General features: G+C 40.1%; 1 protein-coding gene across 1 annotated transcript in view; it reads right to left on the bottom strand.

The window, feature by feature from the left end:
• Window positions 1-16,682, bottom strand: part of RAB3D (RAB3D, member RAS oncogene family) — an 86,993-nt gene extending 70,311 nt beyond the window's left edge. Inside the window, exon 1 of the mRNA XM_053717850.1 lies at window positions 16,664-16,682. The gene's annotated coding sequence lies outside the window, so the exon portion shown is untranslated. The remainder of the gene's footprint in view (window positions 1-16,663) is intronic.
• Between the last annotated feature and the right edge of the window lie 1,100 nt (window positions 16,683-17,782).

Raw genomic sequence — 17,782 nt, forward strand, 5'->3', positions numbered from 1 at the left:
GCAATTCTTGTATCCCTTTACTCGCCTGCTTCTATGTTTTTCTTGTAATCTGATTGGTGGGACGGGGTATAAACTTACCTGATTCTCACTTACCTGTCATCCTATGACTAAGTGCCGCACTGCACGAAAAACGTAAGGACACGCCCCCTTCTTCCGTTTCTTGTTGGTAGTGTGTGTGCAGCGACTGGAAATATGGAATAAAGCTCCTTTCTTGTTTTCATTACCAAGTGTGCCGCCTCCTTCTTTTTTTTTGTGATTTGCCGGACTGAATCTCCTGAGGAAACTCGTTTGATTTACATTCGGCAAGTATAGTGCCACTAAAGTATAGAGGACATTATCTAGACAGCAAACACAAATAACGTAGCAGCCCACTGGATCCTGCTCTACATATAGTGGTTCGTAGGCCACTTGGTTGCCTATTAAGATAGTAACCCTTTTATGATATGCCGAAGAGATAGAGGTGGGGTACCTACGTGTATTAAACCTATCTGCCCCTTCACTGGTCCAGTGCGTTTCTTGCAAGTAGGCTATATCAACCTTATGCGTAACCAAATATTTCAGGAGAAGGCTTCTTTTAGTAGGAGAATTAAGGCCCCTCACGTTTAAAGTACAGAGCTTCATTCCAGTGTTGTTCAAGGAGGAAAAAAAAATGAGGAAGGGGGAATTGGGAGAAGGAAAAGCAGTGTAAAGAGGGAGGGAAGGGAGATAGAGGATGAGATCGAGAGTAGAGGAGGAGAAGAAAGAAGATAAGAAAGAATAAAGTAGATAGTACTCGAGAAAGGGCAGAGACTACCTAAGTCTGCCTACGCTTGAGGAGCGTAGATAGTACCCCTGTCCGCAAAGATTCCAAATAAAGGGGAGTGTTTCCGCAAAACAGCAGCAAGAGCTCTCCCCCCACCCCCCGTCAGTGCATATGAACAAAATGAAACATGGTTAACATATACAGTCCCCACAGTAAAATGTAAGACATAAAGAACAGAAACACCCAGCTGATGTAGTCATTATAAGCAGGAGGTGTCCAGTCTGTCATAATAAATGTGCCCCGCCCACCCCGAGCAAAGCCCCGGCCGATCGTCTGCCCACTGGTGACCGCCAGGAAGGGGCAGGAACCCCCCCAAAGGCCACCAACATGCATTAAAATTGCCTAGGGAGCTTCCCACAGGGTGTCCGGAGGCCCACCCGACCCAGCCGGGGACACACCCAAACATCAACCCAGCGTGAAAGGAGTACATACAGGAATGAACTGTCCCAGGGAAACAATATAGTCTGCCCCAAGTACCCCACATCTTTTTCACCTCACCAATAATCCTTTAATTAGTACATGCTAGTCAAGAGGCAAGAGCAACCCTCCCATATCCACTCTCCCTCGGGCCCATGGCACAACTAGAACATATTGTATGAGAGTAGAAAACATGGGCCTGCTTCAACTAATCCCTACATTCTGGATACAGGGAGCTAGCAGTCATACAGTGATCCCCAGTGCTTAACCATAAGGAAGATGATATATCAGGTGTGTTTAACTAGAGAGGTTTAACTATACATATACCAGTTGATAGACATGGGCCTCCCTTATATGCCTATGTACAGCATAGTAAACCATTCGCTTCCCCAACTAGCTTTTGAGTCAACCTAAGGCCCAGGGAGAACATGGAAACATAACAACATACATGTAAATAACATATATTAAACATTAAACAGTATTAACATTAACCCCAGTGGGAGATGCCCACTTCTGCTTTGAAGACACCTTGAGTACATGAGACCCAACAATCAAGTCCGGGGTACCTGCGGATGGAAAAGTTATCTTCAGGCGACAACAATCAATGTCACATAGAGACCCTATTCAGGTCAAACCGCCGGATGTGGACTTGCTGGTCTCCAATCAGGGGTTACAGCCGAGTTAACCTGCCAGCCTAGTTGGCTCTTTAAGGACATACCAAGTACCTGAATCTTGTCAGGCCAGTCCAGAGTACCAGCATGGTAAGGGCCCCTCCCCGGGGAGGAAGGGCCACCAGTTCCTGGAATGTTAGTCCCGATCTCACAGCTAAGAGTGGACTAGCCAGTCTCCAGTCAGGGGCTCCAGCTCTCAGTTCATTCTGGCCCCTCTGTTGTTAGTGGAGTCCCGGGGAACCGACACCCCCCCTCCTCTGAGGAGGATCCAGGGGAGCTCTATCCGGGGGATCCAAATGCCACTTCCTGAGGAAATCTTGCCACTCTCTAAAGGTCAGAATCACATGTTGCTCTCCATTCTTGGTCACAATTAGTTTGGTTGGAAAACCACACCTGTACTTGATCTGATGGTGTTGGAGGACCCCTGTGATCTCCGTGAAGGTTCTTCTCTGCTGCAGGGTATGTGATGAGATATCTGGGAACAGAGTTATCTCTGCATAGTGACCTGGTAGGTTAGGAGATCTTATCATGGTTCTCATCAGCCTCTCTTTATATGTGTAATAGTGTAGCCGAGCTACAGTGTCTCTTGGCTTGTCCTGGGGGAGGTTTCTAGGCCTTGCGACCCTATGAATGCGATCAATTCTGCTTGCATCTCCCGATGGAGGACCCAGTATGGCTTGAAAGAGGGCTTGTGCATATATTCTCCAAGTCTCTCGGGGGTACATCCTCCGGGATCCCCCGGAAATGTACATTGTTCCTGTGGGAACGGTCCTCTAGATCTGCTATCTTGGCCTCCAGAGATGAAACCTGATCAGTTAGCGTTTGAGTATAACTGACCCAATTGGCGTGATCAACCATCAGATCCTCCTGCTTTCTTTCAATAGTGTCCGTACGCTCGTTCACTCAGGAGATATCCCTTCTGAGATCCTCAAAAGATCTTTCCAACTTGTCAAATCTTTAAGTGAGGTTTTGGTTCTGTTTATCGAATAGCTGTTGAATGGTATCATAGGTGAGAGCAGCCGGGCCTCGTGAATCCCTACCCAAAGTGGCTGACGAGGAGGGCCTTGCATCTGATTGGCCATCCCTAAGGTCAGGGGACCGGGAGCCTTCATCTTCAGATCTGACAAAGTCATGGTCCCTCAGTGGCTGGAAGTGATCCATAACTGCCTTTTTTTCTCCCAGACTTTGCTTGTTCTTTCTCCTGGCTTGCTGTGACATATCGCCAGAGAGTGATATAACTCAGGGTGGAAAAGATAACAATGCTGGTCTCCTTTGTTTGGCACTACCCTGGCAGCCCAGTAGTGTGGAGCGTGAAATAGCAGCACTGACCCACGGGGGTAGAAGCAGCTGTTTTTACATCAGCATATCAAAGTGTCTAGCAAATTCTTGGAGAAAAGGTATAGGAGAGGAAAGAGCTGTTTGCCCCTATATGGATTCACATGTAATCTGAAGCAGAGTCCTCCACACGAGAATGAAGGGGCCACGGGCTAAGGGTCACACTTCTCCCCGGGGCGTATATCCACACTGGATGAAGACAGGAAAGGGAGTTGGGATATGACCTACTGGCACCGGGCCAGCAGGAAATGTAGGGGAGAACTATTAGGTGGGCCTCAGGCTGTCTCACTAGATTCGGGCCCAAGAAAGATCCAAGGGAAGTAGAGAAACCCCAGCAGGCCCCAATATCTTTGCAGAGAAGCAACACAGCTTCATTAAATTACCTGCGGTGTATGGTAGGCCCTCAGAGTCTCCTGTGTATATAATGCAAACTTCCCACAATTCAGGGGGCCAGTATAGCACAGTCCTTCAACAAATACTTCTTGCTCTGGGGGTGGGTATTAATTAATGAAGGCAAAGGCTGCTCACTGGCCCTCCCAAAGTTCACAGCTACTGTCAGTGCTGCTGAACAATCCCAGATTGTAACACTGAGATGTAGTGCCCACCCGGCATCTCCCCGCTCCTTCTGTGTGCATGGGGCCCAATAATGGTGAGAGTGATGCCTGTGATGGATTGTCACGCCCAATCCCCAAAGTCTTAATCCCCGCTTTTTCCGATGTTAAACACTTTAGTTAACCAAACAAGAAGTGTAAATCTGTACACAGATCGTATGTGAGAAATCTGTACACAGATTGTATGTGAGATAAAAGCAGATAAGGAAGATTTCTGCAGTTCTACTGGTGGACAGAGACACACCCCACAAGCAAAAAAAAAATGATTTACTTTTAACCATCAGGTAAAACAAACATATACTACATATTGGCATGAGCTGTTTTAGATGCAATAAAGAAAAATAATGCTTTAATGTCACTAAAGTTTATACATACAGATCACATGTTTTAAATGACCTACAGAGATATAACCATTACACTTCTTCCTAACATAACAGAAAGAAGAACCATCATCTAAAGATAAATAGCTCCTATATGGAGCCCCAGAACTGAACTTCTGTTAGAACCTGACGAGACCTATGTATATATCTTGTAGTCACACCACCATCACAGTGCAATGATTTAGTGGGGAACTTTCTGTTGACTGATCTAGAACCAGGAGACTTACAAAAAGAAATTTAAATTTAAAGAGCAATATATTTAAGCATAAAAAATGAATTTATATTATACTCTTATAGATAATCCACACCATGAAGGGTTTTGAGACTCCTCTCTCCACACTTTTCTACTTAAAGTATAGAGACGCTTCAGTCTGGTTTCCTTTAAAATAGTAGCAGTAGCACCATAAGACAAACTGTCTATATGCAATTTTCAGTGATGTCTAAATTTTAGTATTCTCTATACAAGAATCTGAAGCTTCAGGACCTGCTATTTGCTGACAAATGCCTAGACACCTCAAATCATCCAGTACAAATGCCAAGTGCTTGATCAATGCACTGGAGCAAGAGAAGGAACAATCTGTGGCTGCTGCTGGATAAAGAAACATTCAGAACATTATATGAGCTGCTTCTAGTGGTAAAGAAGAGTGTCATACTACTTTAAGGTTACTGCAAGGCAACAGAAAAATGTATGAAAACACACTAGGTAGCACTACGGAAAATCTATAACCGCAATTCAATGTGATACAATAAAATGAAATACGTATGTCTTAACTTAAAACTTTAAACTTTATCAAAGATGGGTTAAAATAGAGTCCAGTTCGTAGATATCTACCCCACAGGATCCAGTTGAATCAATCCCAGATTGGGTGTAAATATCAGTAGTAATGATATCAAAAAGTGTCCCAAACAGGTATTGCTGCTGCTCATGTGGGTATTCTCAAAGTCCCTCGGGAAAAAGTTTAAAAAACAAAGAAGGAGAGAAGCGCAACTCCGATTCAAGAAAGTAAAATAAAACTTTATTCTCCTCCACACGCTAATATGGCTACTCACAGGATAAAAGAATGTTAATGCCCATAAAATCCATATATCAACAGATGCCAAAACTTAGCTCTCAGTCCCAGTTTTGAGATTCTCAAAAGTACTTGTATATTGAGACGCTGCTCCCTTTTCCTGGCTTCTCCCCTTCTAGGTGTCTCGTAACAGCGATTCAAACAGGGATTCAAACAGCCCTCGGCTCTAGACCGTAGGATCCTCCAATAGATGAGGACCTATGGAAGCCTCACAGGGACAAAACAGTTCCAGTAAATCTCTACGCGTTTCTTTCTGATCCACTGAACTTTCTCAAGAGTACTGGATACCTAGACTAGCCTCCTAGATATAGGACCACAGAGTCAGTCCTTTCTAATTGTGTATTAAATCTTTCATGACTCGAATATCTAAGGGCAAAGGCGAGGAATACATATTTTTTTTTCACAACAGCAAAAAATAGTACATATGATGTAATTTATCAGAAACAAAATATCTTTAAAAAAACTAATTAAAAGGTTTAGAAACCATTTAATAAAAGAGAATTATACATGTATGTAATATTAGAAGAACCTCTTCAGAACCCTAACTCAAAAAGAAGAAAATTCATATGTCTTTATATTTAAAAAATTTAATAACAACAATGTATCTAAAAGTTTATAAAAATGCTTGTATATCTAATTCTATATTAAAGTGCCCGGTTTTTAAAAATTCGATTAAAAACAGGGGAACTTTAATTCATCAAAATTTCACTTGTGTTGGGAAAAAATACTTACCTTTTAATCTTGACAGCCGATCCAGCTTCCTCTACCCGTCGCAAAGCCTCTCCCTGGGTCTAAAATGAGGAATCTGGCTTCCTCCAATCACGGCGTTGAATCAGACATTGATTCCCCCGGGGGGGGGGGGCGTTATTAGAGGATGACCTATCCAACATTTCTGACGTCAGAAATGGCTTGCGACGACCAGAGGACGCTGGAGCTGCTGTCAAGTTTAAAAGGTAAGTATTTTTTCACAACAGGAGTGAAATGTAAATTTTGATGAATTAAAGTGCCCCTGTTTTTATTCGAATTTTTAAAAACCTGGCACTTTAGCATCAAAATTTATATTCACTTAAGAGCCCTCTTGGTTGTAAGCAATCAAGTGTTTTAATCCAAAATGTTTCTTTTGAATTTTGGTTGTGTATTAGTTTAAAATGGCAAGACACTCTATGATTTTCAAAACCTGTTTCTATATTTCTTATATGCTCCCTCAATCTATACTTCATATTTCTTTTTGTTCTACCTACGTAGATCAAATAACACTTGCACCTTAATTGATAGACTACGTAGGTAGGATGGCAGGTGCAAAAAGTTTGCATTGGAACATTTTGGTCCCATTATAGTTCATAAAATTGACACTATCCTGTCCTATGCAGGGGCACATGATACAATCTTTTTGTTTACAGACCAGGGGAAGCCCCACGCCAATTTGACAGTCCCATAGTTTGGGTTTGTGGTCTCAATTTCGTGGGGGCAATATCATTTTTAATATCTTTACTCTTCCTAAACAATACTTCTGGTTTATCCCCTAAGATCTGGTTTAAAACAGGATCAAATTGGGGGGCGGAGCTAGCCAGCAACAACGGTTGCGGCCTACACTGGACCTCAGATCGAAAGTCACTACCGGCGGAGCAAAGAAAGAAAATTGGATTGTCCCAGATCTAAGGGCTTCATCGGACATATACCTGAGGATTGGGGTAAGAGCCCACTACTTTTATCTCCTATTATTGTTTAAATAAGACACAACAGCCCAGAGATCACAGAGCTAAGCAGCGGTAGTCTAACAGCAACCGGAGGTGAAATACAGTTAGGACACATTTGGGGAGATTGCTGGCTTGTTCAGGGGACTTGCAAATCATAACTATTTTATAGACTGTGTGGCAAGAGGATACAGGAGAGGGGCTTGTGGCGGGAAAGTCACCATTTTTTCTCAGGCCTGCTCATATTACTTCTATATCAACACCCTCATAGTTTGCAAGAGTATTTATAGTGGCTGGGGTGTTCATTTAATAAAACTCTTTATATACTCATTGAAAAGACTTCTAATCTGATGGCCTGTGCAACATTATAAAGTGCCACAATACAGCAGCTTTGAGTTCTTGGAACTTTGAAAATAACTAGATCTCTATCTCTCTATCCCTTTCCTGCCATCCTCTGTGGTGGTGGGTCATATCCCCAATTCCTTGCTCCGTGATCGTCCTGTGAGGACAAAGCCCCTGGGGAGAGAGAATATATGGCAGGACAAGCCTAAGTAATTTACAGTACCTGAGAGGAGTGTTTGCTGCAGTTAAAGGACTTTACAGACACTAGTGGCTCCCTCCCCAGCCCTGCAGGAGTTAGTTGGGCTTGGGATGCCAAGGGAGTAGCATTCAATAAGCCTCAAGAACTGGCACCCTCTAGGTACATGCTGATTCATATGCTGCAACCTGTTGAACATATATACATAGAGCTGAATTAAAAGCATATTCTACAGGTGGACTGAGTGGGAACCCTTTCCTATGCATCTATAATATTTCCACTGAATGTTGTGGCTGGCCGGCGCTTTGTCAATAATTACTGATTTCTGGTTTTTGTTAACTGCTGTGATCCACCTAGCCTGACATGATGAAAGGAAGAAATCAGTCAGTCAAAGACTGTCTCTCTAGATCTCAGCTAAAAAAGAAACAAAGTGTTGGGGAATTATCTGGAGACGCAGATTCCCAACCATCCTCCCCAAAAAGCCCCCATATAACTGCGGAAGGGGGTACACAGAGTGGTGATCTTCTATTGCAGATTAAGCAAATGTTTAAGGAAGAGATGAGGGCAGCTCTCTCAGAATTAAAACAGGACATATCAGAAATTGGAGATAGGACGGCAATTTTGGAAGATAAAATGGATGATATTGCGGAAGAAATACCCAATTTGCAAAATGTTATACAAACACAGCAGGAGCAGATACAGAGGCTGGAGGATGCATTGGAGGATTTGGAAAACAGATCCAGAAGATCTAATATTAGAATTCGAAATCTGCCAGAATCTTACAACAACCTACAAGATACTTTACTAAAGCTATTGCAACAGTTAGTACCAGATACAGATCCTTCATTGCTTCTAATGGACAGAGCACACAGGGCGCTGGCCAGACCACCTACAACAGCGACAGCAAGAGATGTGATCATCAAGTTACATTACTATCATATCAAAGATCGAATCATGCAAGCAGTACGCAATGTCTCTAAAATAGCATTTGAAGGTCATACCTTGCAGCTATTCACAGATCTCTCACCAATTACCCTTAGGAGGAGAAGAGAGCACAAACCAGTGGTCTGGGTATTAGTCAAGGCACAGTTCAAGTATCGCTGGCGTTTCCCATTCAAGCTCATATTCATGTATGAGAAGTCATCATACTCTTGTTCATCTCTTTCGGAAGGACAAAGCATTCTGGAGAAACTGAAGCTAGAGAAAACAAACGAAGCAGAGTCATCTTCCCCAAAGCCTCAACGTAAAGCGATCACGAAAGATTGGACATTTGTGGTCAAGAACAGCAAAAATGCTTGGCCTGGTAGAAATCAAGAGAGCCCTACTTGAGGAGAGCAGTTGGGGACACTTCCAATATCCAGCGTTGATTTTTCAACTCTAATTCTACATGAGTGGAAACCCCAATAAAGAGTGACTAGTGCTGTTACTTTTCATTCAGTTCACTGGTTCAGATGGGAGTCCCTAGCGGACTTCAGTTCATGTTAGCCCTCTTGCTGGACCGTTACCCTTGTCTCCCCTTTCCCCTTTCCCTTCCCACTGAGTCTGCTAACAGTTTTTCTTACAGGTTTTTTCCTGGTTGTTTTTTGTTTTCATTTTGTTATGTTCTCAAACCCGGATGTCGGGGTACAAATATTGTTGTTTGTATATTCAGTTCTACAGTTTAACATTATTGTTGGCAATGTTTATTGTTTTTACTTGGCAGGTCAAGGTCTACCAAGTCACGGGTTTTCAGGTACCGTATGTATCAGAATGTGTTCAGGATTCATCCCGTATATTGTTTATTGCATGCAGGTTCTCGTCCCTTGGTGGGGAGAGATGTACTATGGTTATTTAAAGAAATGTTTAGTACTGTACACATGTTGAAAGCAGATATTAACCGTTACACATATGTCACTTAAGGTGCTTACGCATAATGTCAAAGGTCTTCATTCCAATGTAAAGAGGTGTAAAGCCATTAGCATGTATAAATCCCTAGGGGCACACATTATTTTCATGCAGGAGACACATTTTACCTAGACAGCAACCCCCAAATATTGGGACAGAGCGTATTCATTACAGTATCATGCCACTTGTAGTAAGAAAAAGTGTGGCGTCTCTATGCACAGTAGTATTAATTTTCAGGAAGAAGAGACTTTTATAGATGCACAGGGTAGATATATAATTCTTAGGGGTAAAATCCATGACACCCCAGTTGTAATAGGTAATATCTATGCTCCTAATGAATCCCAAGCTCTCTTCTTGGCTAAGCTTAGCAAGTTACTGACGTACTGGAAACAGTATAGGCTAATCATTGGAGGGGATTTTAACACAGTGGTAGACCCTGAAATGGATAGATCGGGGACGAGATCAGTATCCCAAACACAGAAATTCAGAAAAGCACTATATGATTTTTTGTTAGATCACAACCTTTTAGATAGCTGGAGAGTACAGAATGGAAATAATAGGGACTATACCTTTTATTCCACAGTGTAAATTTATTCCACTAAAAAAACTCATAGAGATTAATTTCTCTTTCTCATGGGCTGAGAAGGGAATGAGGTACTTAGGAGTGATGCTTACAAATAGGACTGAAGATCTGTATCAATTAAACTACGTGCCCTTGATATCGCAGATTAAAAACTTGCTACGGAAATGGGAAAAGTTGAAAATCTTGTTATATGGCAGAATAATTGGTATTAAGATGACAATTCTCCCAAAAATATTATATCTATTTAGGTGCTTACCAGTCTCTGTGCCATCCAAAACGCTAACACAACTCCAGAAAGATGTAATTTTGTTTATTTGGCAAGGTAAAAGAGCAAGAGCTAATAGACAAACTCTTTGCAGAAGCAGAGGAGGGGGAGGGATGGGATTACCAGATTTTCTAGCGTATTACCACGCGGCCCGGGTGGCTCAGACTGCGTTATGGCATAATAAGGTTTATAATATTCAGTGGGTACGACTAGAGTCAGATATGGTTGGGGTGGAGCCAATTTATAAGCTTTTATGGACTAAGAGAGCATATGGAAAACTTTTGCAGCAGTAGCACATTCCGTCTCGTTATGGGACTTTTTGTCCACTATATTTAACTTAATTTCAGATACTTCTAAGGCAATGCCACTAATAACACTTTCTACTACACTGGACGTGGGGCTTCAAAATAAGTGGGCCAATAGGGGGTTGTACAGAATTGCTGACACTTTAAGGGGACAGAACTTTATGGACTTTAACACATATGCTAGCCTCAATGAACAAGATAGACCCAGTTGGTATCAATATCTTCAGTTGAAGGCAAGAGTTAACGAGGTGTGCTTTTCACAGAGAAAAACGTTTCTGTAGTATATCAGTCTGATCCAGCCGACATGGTCAGTCCAGCCCCGAAATACCAGGCAATTCTTTTCTGAACAAGGAACATGACAACCCCAGACAATAGTTTTGGCCTCCTTTGGGCCTCGTCAGTGAGGTGCAGCCATTGTGCAAGGAGTCCACGTCTGGTTTCCTCCATCACCCTTAGGGAGACTATCCCCAGAGTCATATTTACATTTGCAAAACAGAAAGAGAAGCAGTCTGCCAGGAACGAACAGCAGCATCAATAGCTTGTTCTATGGCCCGGTTGCCACCTGAGAGTGGCTTCTTTCTGCCCAGTTGTGCTTTTCACAGAGGAAAACTTTCCTGTAGTATATCAGTCTGATCCTGCCGACATGGTCAGTCCAGCCCCGAAATACCAGGCAAATCTCCTCTGAACAAGAAACATGACAACCCCAGATGATTGTTTCCACCTCCTTCGGACCTCGTCAGTGAGGTGCAGCCATATCCCTCTAAGCACATTGTGCAAGGAGTCCATGTCTGGTTTCACCCATCACCCTTAGGGAGACTATCCCCAGGGTCATATTTACATATGCAAAACATGTGGTAATTCTAGATTTTACAATAAATTCAAAATTTCTAAATCCTCTTCCCTACACCAAGCATCCATACTAATAATGTCAGTTGCCCCTACCTTATTGAAATGTCGTTTAAGGGTAAATTTTCTAATATACCTTTGGATATCAATGTAAATTTCAAAATTGTTGGGCTGCCTAAAATTTAAGCCTTTTGCCAATAAAATTAACTCATGTGGGGTAAATGACTTATTGGACAACTTAAATATCATTTGCATTTCACTCTCTAATTCCATCTTTCTCTGTTTCTTCTTTCTTGTTTTCTTTCCCACTCTGCATCCTCTATATTGTCCTCTTCTACAGGCCTTTTGGGGTTTCTCTGGTTTAGGGGTTTTTGTTGGTTGTGTGGCTCCATATTGTAGTTCCTACCCTGTTGTCTCCAGGGGGAACTCCTAAAAAATGATTATGTTTATTGTTAAAAAAAATTATTATGTTTATTGTTAAAATTGGGCTTGGGAGAACCTTTCTTAGGTGTATTGTAGCGATTTTTATTTCTCCATTTGGGGTTCGCTCCCTGTTGGTGCCATTGTGGGGATTGGGGATATTGATCCAAACCTAAAAATCTATTTTCTAGAGGGATATTGTTCCCTGTATTGTTTCTCTGATCTCTTTGTGTCCCTTCTTTGTGTATTTTCTCTTTACCCAATATAGTGTTCTTCTCTATAGTATGGACCCTATTATTCTTGTTTTTATAATTATTGTTGTTGTTATATGTTGTTTTATTCTGAGATGGATAATACTTATGATTAGTGTTATCTCCATGATTCTGTTCTGATTTGTGTTCACTATTATGTATTAAATGTGGTGCTGTTAATTTCTTGTAGGAAAAAAACTGATCTGTCCTAAAATCCTCCAAGTCCCAATGAATTTTTTTGTTTTTTTATAGCTTCTAGTTCTTTGGAGGCCTTGTTCACACTATTCTAAATATTTGTGTTTAAATCCTTCCATTTCTGGATTGACTCGAAAGGTTGAATCTTTGTAACAATCTGGTCAATTTGCACTTTCAATATTTCTAGTTTATGTTCCCTGTATTTGATAAATAATGTAATCAGGCCCTTAGAGTAATTATGTAAACTTTCTTCCCATTCTGTTTGATATTCTACCTCATCCATGTTGAATGCTGGGAATTTAGGCCCCTAGGGATAACATCATGCAGAATATAATTGTCAAGTAAAACCAGATCTTGCCATTCTTTGGTGTCTTTCATTAACAATTTCTCTAGGTCTCTAAATAATTGAGCTGGATCCTCAGGATAATCTGAGTTGCTATTACCTTCTAATAAATTTAGGGAACGCTGTCTATTAGTACATAAATTGTTAGTTCATAATATGTTTGATTCAGTAACCACAAAGATCCAAAAGTACTATTGGGCAGACCTATAGTTTTGGGTATAGGCTCATTGTGTGATAATCTCTCCAAATACATTGATTCCTTCTTACAACCGCTAGTAACAACTACAAGGGCCTACTTAAGAGATACAATCGATGTGATCAATAAAGTAGAAGGTAGAAACAAGATTTTGTATTTATCAAATGCGATGTATCTGCTCTCTATACGAGCATACCGCATGAAAAAGGTGTGTCTATGATTAAACAAGCTTGTAGCAAAAGCAGATTACCCCACACACAAATTCAGTTTATTTTAGACACTATTAATTTTATATTAAAACATAAATATTTTTTTGTTTGAAGGCACATTTTATAGACAGATACAGGGGACCACAATGGGGACTACCTTCTCCCCCTCATATGCAAACCTGTACATGTCGTTCTTTGAAGATAATTTAATTTCGGTGAACAATCCATTTGTGGGGAACATTATAAAATATATCATGTTTCATAGACGATATTCTGATTATTTGGCAGGGCCCTGTTGAAGATATGGAGAAATGTATCACACACATAAAAAATAATGATTATAATCTTAACTTGAACTATGTTTGTTTCCCGGAGTCTGACGTTTTTCTGGACCTAACTTTATACCATGATAGCGACACAAATTTGGTTGCAGTTAGTAATGATCGTAAGCCAACTGACAGAAATAGTCTATTGAACACAAACAGTGGTCACCTAAAGCAATGGAAAAACAACATCCCCTTAGGACAGTATCAAAGGATCAAGTGAAACTGCACCACCTTAGAGGATTATAATAATAAGGAAGCACTAACATTGACAAATACATTTCTGGAGAAAGGGTATAGTGCAAACCTATTAGAGGATAATAAAAGAAGAGTGGATAATATGGATAGTAAGTCTCTAATAATTCCTGATAAAAATAAAACTACAAAAAAGAATATGAGCCAGGTAGAATCACATCCAAAATTAATTACTCAATATAATAATCAACATTACAAAATTAAACAGATCTTGAATAAACACTGGAAAGTTTTAAAATTTGATCCCGTTTTAAACCAGATCTTAGGGAATAAACCAAAAGTATTGTTTAGGAAGAGTAAAGATATTAAAAATGATATTGCCCCCAAGAAATTGGGACCACAAACCCAAACTATGGGACTGTCAAATTGGTATGTGGCTTCTCCTGGTCTGTAAACAAAAAGATTGTATAATGTGCCCCTGCATAGGACAGGATAGTGCAAATTTTATGAACTATAATGGGACCAAAACGTTCCAATGCAAAAGTAGATGCACCTGACATTCTACCTACGTAGTCTATCAATTAAGGTGCAAGTGTGAGTTGATCTATGTAGGTAGCACAAAAAGAAAAATGAAATATAGACTGAGGGAGCATATAAGAAATATAGAAACAGGTTTTGAAAATCATAGCGTCTTACCATTTTAAACTAATACACAACCAAAATCCAAAAGATCTTAACATTTGGGACACAAATAGATTACTCAAACAACAACAAGAAACATTTTGGATTAAAACACTTGATTGCTTACAACCAAGAGGGCTTAATATAGAATTAGATATACAAGCATTTTTATAAACTTTTAGATACATTGTTGTTATTACATTTTTTAAATATAAAGACATATGAATTTTCTTCTTTTAGGTTAGGGTTCTGAAGAGGTTCTTCTAATATTACATACATGTATAATGCACTTTTATTGAATGGTTTCTAAACCTTTTAATGATTTTTTTAAACATATATGGTTTCTGATAAATTACATCATATGTACTATTTTTGGCTGTTGTGAAAAAAATATATGTATTCCTCGCCTTTGCCCCTAGATATTTGATCAAGTCATGAAAGAGTTAATACACAATTAAAAATGATGGACTCTATCATCCTATATCTAGGAGGCTAGTCAAGGTATCCAGTACTCTTGAGAAAGCACCGTGGATCGGAACGAAACGCGTAGAGATTTACTGGAACTGTTTTGTCCCTGTGAGGCTTCCGTAGGTCCTCATCTATTGGAGGATCCTACGGTCTAGAGCCGAGGGCAGTTTGAATCCCTGTTTGAATCTCTGTTCCGAGACACCTAGAAGTCGAGAAGCCGGGAAAAGGGAGCAGTGTCTCAATATACAGGTACTTTTGTAAGTTTTGGCATCTGTTTATATATGGATTTTATGGGCATTAACATTTTATCCTGTGAGTAGCCACATTAGTGTGTGGAGGGGAATAAAGTTTCATTTTACTTTCTTGAATTGGAGTTGCGCTTCTCTCTTTCTTTGTTTTTTACTGCAAGGCACAGCAGCACATGTGCAAGCTCTGCACTCTTAGCTCCTGGCACAGAACAACAGCAGTTTTAATGCAAAGTTTATTAGGTGATCCTGGGGCTAGGGGGATACTAGCTCCAATGTTGATTCCAGTGATACCACCTCAAATTTTTCTTGTTCAGAGATCATGGAAGCTGGAGCTGTACAAACCGGAGTACTTTTAGGCAGAATGCAGAATTTCCATTTACACAGGAAGTTTCTCCTGCAATGTTATCTGGGAATCCCATGAATGCTTGAGGATTCACAGGAGCAGTACCGTCTGGAACTGGAGTTGTAGTTAACCCCCTGGTGGCAGTTCTAGGACCCTCGCTGGCATCTGGATCAGGTGAGACCGTAGACACATCAATTGTGAGTGTCAGGGTTGATTCTTATTCATCAGGTGACTCACGGCTAGATTACGAGTTTTGCAGTAAGAGCGGCTCGGTGCTAACTTGCAAGTTATTTCCACCGCTCACCGCCCTATAGTGCTGCCATTACAGGTTTTCAGAAACCCAGCGTTAGCAGACAATATTGCAGCGTTGTGAAATTTTGTAAGCATTTTAAGCAAGCTGGTCTCACGGATTTGTCTCGTCAGCTGTATGCAATTGAAGTTTGCTCAAAATGCCCTATAGACTTATTGTAATATATACTAAAATATAGACAAAAGCAAGTTAAATTGTAGTGAAAACATTTCAGTTTAATATGGAATCGATGCAAACTGAGCCTTTATATTAGCCCCAGGGGTTCTCTAGTTGTCTTCTCTCTCCCATGTGAAATTTTGTATCTCATAGAGCTTCATTACTTTTTATGTAAGGCAACCCCTTTATCTCTCTGGGATTTCCAGGTTACTCCCTTTTCGTAGAAAATTCAGTGAGTTCTGCCTCTGTGAAGTCTGCTCTATAATCAGAATTTGTAAAATCACTAAATACACTGCTGTACACAAAATAAAATACAAAATAGAAAGTGCAAAGTTTGTCTAATAAAATTTAATCTAAAGTGTAAATTTAATTTAATCTAAAGTGTAAATTGATATAACATATAAAGTATAAAGTGTAAATGCAGCAGAACTGTCATGTTATGCCGTGCTATATTACACAGGGCTGTTCTTACAGAAAAGCAAAATCTGTCTTTGGAAACTTCACTAGGGATCTTGCGGTGATGGAGGATCATTTTAGATCATCTCACCTGAGCAGAGATGTTTTGAATATCAGGGCCTAAGTATGGGCTGGGCTTTGATATACAGACTAAAATGAGAGAAGGAAGTATTTGTGTGTACAGAAAGTGATAAAATAAGGACATCTGATTTCCAAGGAAGCTCACCTCATTGTAATGGGATTTGGTTTAAAAGCACAAAACCAGCTATTTTATATACAAAATAAACATTAAAAAGCAATTTCTCATACATTTATACTCTGTAGCTGGTATAACAAGTCATTGGAAACACATTAAAGGGACAGTATACACCAATTTTCATTTAACTGCATGTAATAGACACTACTATAAAGAAGAATATGCACAGATACTGATATAAAAATCCAGTATAAAATCTTTTAAAAACTTACTTAGAAGCTCCCAAATTATCACTGTTCATGAGATTAGCCTGGGACATCCACTGAAAGGGGCTGATAGCAGAACCCCCTCTCCTGCATATGAAAAGACTCATTATACAAACAGAAGCAGTCTGAAGTTCGTATACATCAGTATACATCTAAAACTTTGGGGCTTGGTTAGGAGTCTGAAAATCAGCACAATGTTATTTAAAAATAAGCAAAACTATACAATTTTAAAAAACACACCCAAATGCGCTATATAAATGGATCATTTAAATGGATCAACTAATTCAAACAGCCATGCTTTAAATCATTTGGAATGCCATAGAAAAAGAATCAAAGGCCACACAAGTTGCATACTTTTTTTTTTGCATGGAAAACTCTCCAGATTGGAAAATAAACTGTAGAATGTAAAGCACAGCGTGAGCAAAAGACCACACTTACCTCACAAAGCTAATCAGGTTTTGTTGTTTTAGATTGCTGCCTAACCCAAAAAAATCCTCTCATATGTTGCATGCACAATGTAAATAGTGAAATAAAGTAAATCTAGCATCCACAATACACTTGAGCATTTTATAGCTCTTTAAAGGGACAGTTTGCTGTTAAATTATTTTTCCCTTAATGTGTTTATAATGACTTGTTATGCCAGCTGCAGAGTATAAAATGTGTGGGAAATTTGTGCGCATGCAATAACTATTTTTGCTAGTTGAAACTGCAATATATTCGGATTGGGTGAGTTTGGAGAGAGCAGACTACCTTATCTTATCGTTCTTTCTAAACACAATGGCATCTTTATGTTATGTATGTATGTATTCACATTTTAGTAGCTAGGAACCCAACCCACCAGTGGGAGTGTACTTTCTCCAGTAGTTTATTATTGACCTAGCTCTTCTGTAGCCATTACTGCTGTACTAAAATTTTCAGTATAGTTGGGGATACAACAGACAAAATTAGCTATTTCAAAATGACAAAATGGAAGTTTAAATCATTTTGTACACGCTAGCAGATTAACCCCTTCATGACAGGGGCAAATGTTCACAATCGGAACAAATTTCCGAAGTAAATATTTGCAGGCAACAGTTAGTCATTGCCTACTATGCTAGGAACTTGCCCTAGTCCGATTCTTCGTTT

This window comes from Bombina bombina, chromosome 6 (assembly GCF_027579735.1).
Source record: "Bombina bombina isolate aBomBom1 chromosome 6, aBomBom1.pri, whole genome shotgun sequence".
Classification (NCBI taxonomy): domain Eukaryota; kingdom Metazoa; phylum Chordata; class Amphibia; order Anura; family Bombinatoridae; genus Bombina; species Bombina bombina.